Source organism: Sturnira hondurensis, unplaced genomic scaffold (assembly GCF_014824575.4).
Source record: "Sturnira hondurensis isolate 20B ecotype Veracruz unplaced genomic scaffold, ASM1482457v3 Scaffold0014854, whole genome shotgun sequence".
NCBI lineage: Eukaryota > Metazoa > Chordata > Mammalia > Chiroptera > Phyllostomidae > Sturnira > Sturnira hondurensis.
In genome coordinates this window covers 5,285,682-5,291,388 of record NW_028087485.1, presented here as the reverse complement: position 1 = coordinate 5,291,388, position 5,707 = coordinate 5,285,682, and the positions used below count along the sequence as shown (strand labels likewise).

The 5,707-nt window shown below is 41.9% G+C and overlaps 1 non-coding gene across 1 annotated transcript; it reads left to right on the top strand.

Annotated features, from left to right (window-relative positions):
- The first annotated feature begins 4,649 nt into the window (after positions 1 to 4,649).
- On the top strand, positions 4,650 to 4,753 carry LOC118999555 (U6 spliceosomal RNA). Its single transcript, XR_005069134.1, has one exon. It is a non-coding gene; the product is annotated as a U6 spliceosomal RNA (small nuclear RNA).
- The last annotated feature ends 954 nt before the right edge of the window (positions 4,754 to 5,707 follow it).

Genomic DNA, 5,707 nt, shown 5'->3' with positions numbered 1-5,707 from the left:
TAGGGTGCACATCCCCAGACTTGCAGTGAATCCTCCTGACACCAGTATGGTGGCACGTTAGTTCACCACATTATTCACAATTTTCAAGCAAAATATCAATGCCTTTCGGCCCTCTCCACGTACCACTCTGTCGGGACTCCAGGACAGGAAGTAGAATTATCTCCGAGCCTCAGGGGATCGGTAGGTCGGAAGATCACATGGTTGCCTCCTGCAGGGCCTCAACCGACCCATGGAAAGAGAGTCTTTCCCTTTGTATCCTGTAGGGAAGGCAGTGAAATTGTATCCTTTCCTTCTTATGTAATTCCCCGTGCCAGGATGAAGGTGCTGGCTGGAGTTGCAAACCCTGTGAATAAAAAGATAACAAAATGCACATTTCACTCCATTTGTGGGTATTTCAAAGGATGCCGGGGTTGATCAGGGGACAAGGAGGGAATAACATGGCAGTTATTTAAAGAACCAGAGGATCGATCGCATGCCTTTGTCCAACTGCTGCTGGACTGATGTGTCCACAAAGAAAAGATTTAACGTGTTGGCTCCCAGGTGCAGGAACTAAATAGACCCTGGCTTTTTTGTTGCTGTTCCCTTCGTTTTCCATCTCTAAAGGAAATACCTGCAATCTAATAACCGGAAGTTTCTCCAACACTAACACTCATTAACAACCCCCAAATAGAGCATGGGCAGGCTCTATAAATGTACAGTTTTATTGGTCATTGGTGGAAATAAAATAACATTTTGTAGCTGGTGAACTGACTAGTTGGTGTCACAGTCATTCATTTTGTTAACGATAATTTTCTGTGTGCCAGGTACTCGCTGGGTGGGATTTTAGGGGAATAATATACTTTCTGCCTTCAGTGATACCAAGGAGGTATCTCTGAGTGTCACTCTGTGCAGGTACCATTGTGAAAGACCCTTATAGCAATTCAAGAGATAGGCACTATCATTGTCAATCACTACTTCACACATGAGGAAGCTGAGACACGGAGAGGTTAAGTACCTGGCTCAAGGTCACTGGCCAGTGAGTAGAGTTGCTGAGACTTGAACCCCAGTGATCTGGCTTTAGTGCTCATGAGACTGACCACTGCATTGGTCACCTCTTCTGTGGGATATGACAGATAACAGGTATGACCACACCTTCTGGTCAGTACTCCCCAAATTGTCTGCAAATATGTGCTTCCGAGAAGGGAGATGACTGATTTAAAAAGCCTTCATAGAGGAGGAGAGCCATAATAGTCTTCTCTCTTTTCTTCTTGTTACATAACACATAGAACTTCACAGGCAGAAGTCGGAGGAGGCCATTGGCAGCTTAAGGAAAGGGCATGAGTCATCCTGGTACAAAGAGCTATTTGGCACAATGTTTCTCAAACATTGATACAACTATAAGTCACCCCGTTTACTGTTGAAAGGCAGGCAAAGCCCAGCTGAAGGTTGCAGAGGTGGTATCTGAGAATCCAATCAGATGAGGCTTGGCCCACAAACTCAGTATCAAATGGACACACAGGCACAGAAAACCAGCTCCTATCAGGGTCTCATTCCTCTTCTTGGACAAAATCTGAAACCTTCCATCTGATCCAGTAAAACTCCTAACAACCTCTTTTTTAACTTCCCTCTTTTACAATATATTTTTATATGTTCTAAGGAAAACAATTACTTATGAAAGAACATCTCCCTCATTCCACATTCATTTTCTTAAAATTACCAACTTAAAAACGTTTTAAGTCTGAGATTTAGCTAGACAATTATTTATTTAATGTGTATTATAAGTTTCTCTTAAGTAATTAATTACCTAGCAATTAGAAAGAAAACTAGTTGTCTTCTCTGAGTTTCATCAGGGTTGAAAGCTCTGAGGTGTAACTTTAGACTTTCCTTCCCTGGCAGAAATTAAGCAGAATTGGTTACTATCAAATTAGCAGGATTGATGTGTCTTTGTGGCTAAGGTGTGAGTGTGTGTTCACACGTGTGCATTATGTGTGCCAATGCATACATATATATTCATAGATTATCATAAAAGAGGAAGTGTATTTAAACAAGAGACTCATTTTTAATCTCAATGGCCACAAGTTGAAATAAGCGACTAGGGAGCATACCCTCTTCCACCCCTGTCAAAATACCGTCTCTACTAACTCCCCAGACAGGTGGTAGAGGATACTTCGGTTAGTTGTTAATGACTTAGTGGGAACATAATTATCAAGTCCTCTGTATTTTCCAACAAGTAAGAATAGATCCCATGAGTACAGGGAACTTTGCTGTAGGGCAAGTTGGAATAATCAGTTGGGACCTGGGATCTTCAGGGCACGTGAAGCACAAAGAAAGAGCCGTGAACGCTGTGAGGTAGTAACTGGAGTACAGGTAACCAAAGACCAACTTGGTTAATTAATCAATAAACTCCACAAGTTTCTGGGGACCAGTTTTATTTTCTAACTGATACATTAAAATCAGGCATGATTTTTGCTCACATGGATAGTCTTCAAGGATTAGCTTGACTCTCTTCACTATACCGGAATTTTTCTTTCTTCTGTCTCAAGCATACAGTCAGATCCTGGGCTGTCTTCCTTATTAGGAACAGATTTGGCATTTTTTAGAAAATTATCAGATAATCTTCAAACCCTTATGCCCCCTTGGGAAACTGGACTTTTATGAATGGAGAAACCCTACTACACCCTTTGGACTAGGATATAATCCAAAGATTAAGGGTTGGGACTTTGCTTTCTCTCTCTCTCTCTCTCCCTCCCTTCCTCCATCCCCCTCCCTTCTTTCTCCCCTTTGTGCCCTTTCCTCCTTTTCTCTCCCTTTTTCTCTCCTTCCTTCTCTCCTTCTTCGGGCTTATTTACATGTCTCATGCACTTGTTCTTGGCTTACTCCTACTATCTTCAAGAATAGATTAATATTATTTCTTTTAGAAAGTCTTCCCATCCACCCATCTTCAGCCTCCCAGTCTCCAAATTACATTAAGCAACATCTTCTGGGCTATCAGAACATCCTGTCCCCTCTTTATCACAGTTCTTATTTTATACTGTAATTTACCCTCTTACTTGAATTATACAAATGTCACTAAAGGGTCATCTGACCTTTGAGATTGGGATAACATGTATTGAAGGAAAAAATAAACAGATAGTGATTATCCTGGGAATGAGGGGCTCGTTAGTGACTGCAAGACAGTGAGGAGTGAGAGGGGTTCTGATAGTTCTGTTTCTTGACATGACTGCTGTTACAAGAAGGTGTTTACTTCGTGAAATGTCATTAACCTGTAAGCATATCATTGGTGCACATTCGATATGTATTTTTTTCTTCAAGAAGAAAGTTTCCACTAGAAACAAACAAACCAAAAAATATACTAGCCATTCCAAATCCTAATTGGAAAAAAAGGCCAAGTCTAAACATAGAAAAATGGCTTTTTTAAGTGCCTAACCCCCCTGTGAATCTGCACCTTATTTGAAGGGAATGGTAACTATTAGAAGGAAAAATACTTCCGTTCCAAATCATGGCAGGATGCCTTGGGGACAAATCCTTGTTTACATAACCACCTAACACAGATTTCCCTTTTGAAATATGGCGTGAATACTGAAGAGTCTGCTTTGTTTTAATACCTTATATGCTGAAGAGTTATGGCATTTAATAAATTGCATTTAGGAGGCATTAAGCTGAAACCTACTCTTACCAAAATCACAGAACTCTAGCAGCATTGCCACCCTGTGGTGCTGTGACCCTGCCCTACAGCGTAATGGGATATTAGGGGTGTCAGGACATGGGGAGACCAGGCGTATAGGGAGGGGATTATAGTCAGACCCACTAACATTGGTCACATTTAGATAAAGGTAACTCCTTCTTTGCTATTAAAGGTGACCCTTCCATTATGGTAGAACCTGCGTTTCCAATGGATGGGCTGTTGAGGGTTGGCAGCGAGGAACTCTGATACTTCTTCAGACACTGAGGAGAATAGTGGTTTCAGTTCAGGAATCAGCAGGGGAATGATGAGAATCCTGAACAAGCACCAGCCTACCTTCCAGGCCCTTGGGCAAGCTTGCCAATAAAGAGCATCTCCCTGTGGAAGTCAGCACCGGAAGAGGCAAGCGCGTGTGCTTGACAACTGAAGTTTAACACATGTAGATCTACGGAAGCATAAATTGGTACAACCTATTTGGATCATTATCAGGCCATTGTAGTAACGGCGGAGATATGCATCCTCTGTGACCCAGCAATTCCGCTTCTTGGTATGTGCCAGTAGAATCCTGTCCACAGATACCCATGGAGACATGCTTAAGACTCTTCCTAGCAGCAATGTTTGTAATCCTATCCACATGAAACTAGGTAAATGAGTGCTGACATGTTCATACAATGAAATACTGCTCAGCAGAGCTGCACAAACAAGAATGACGTGTATCAACATGCATTTATCCCACCAATGTGCCTTTCACTACGAATGCCAGTTTCAGAAGAATGCAATATGGTATTATTTTGCAAATTTTAAAAACGGGCCAGAAAATAATGTAGTTTTGTTAGGGATTCATACATACATAAAAAAATAAGATCAGGATTCACTTGTGCATCCATCCATATGTTTATTCATTCAACAAGTATTTATGGGCTACTTTGGGCTAGGCACCCTTTTTGAACTAAAGAGGTAAATGAGAAAAGTAAAAAGGGTGGTCACTGTGTTCATTGCAATAGCACATATACTAAAATTGGAATGACACACAGATTAGCAGGGCCCCTGCTCAAAGATGACATAAAGATGTCATTTGTGAAGCATTCCATTAAAAAAGGGGGTAGTCGGTGACCTCAAAGGTTTACAGTCTAGACAGCATGAAGTGACACACAGGGAAATACAGACAACAGCATAAACATTTCACAGTGAAGGAATCTGTACATAAAAGGAAGACACAGCTGAAGGCGAAAGTGCACACGGATCCTGTCTCTCAGGCATGTGGCCAACGATGAGAGGGACCATGGAAATGAGCAGACCCAGCTCCACCAGAGCCCAGGACATCAGTCCGGCGCTGGCCTCCTCGCTCTTCTTCCAGGATGCACTGCAGTCCGTTATCCAGCCAAGTGCTCCCACTCAGCCTGGGCTGTTTCACACACCTTTTGCAGTGGCTGAAATTCTGCACAAAGGGTCATTTCATGCTGTGTTGTATATCTTTTTCAATGTAAGTGTCACCACTCTTCACCTAGAGGTGTAACAATGACAGGGGCTACACTTGTCGTCAGTCATTTGATGGCCTTGTGTTTGAAGCTCTATTTCCCCCAGAGTAATTTATATAAGAACATGTTGGTTTAGACTAGAGCCCATGCTCTCCTTCACAAAAGAACCACGATGTGCATTGTAGGAAGGCTCAGTTGTCCTTGTTACCAATCACCTGTGGGCACTTGGTGGGGTGGGTTACTGGTCAATGCGTGACACCAGAAACTGAGCAGGGAAAATGGATGGGACAGTATTCTAGCGTAACCGAGAGAGGGAATAACTTGCAATATTTTTCACAGCCTGCATGATGCTAATGACAGCAATAACCAGTCAACTAAATAGGAACAGATATACACACATATTATTTGAGTCATAATTCCAAAGATGTCCATTATCATTAAATGGCATACAGAAAGCCCAGAAGTAGTTTATGGTAGAATTAGCACTGCTCTTGCATTAAATACCTATTAGACATCTGGAACCCAAAACATAGCAGCTAAACATTACTACCATTACTAACATTTAAGA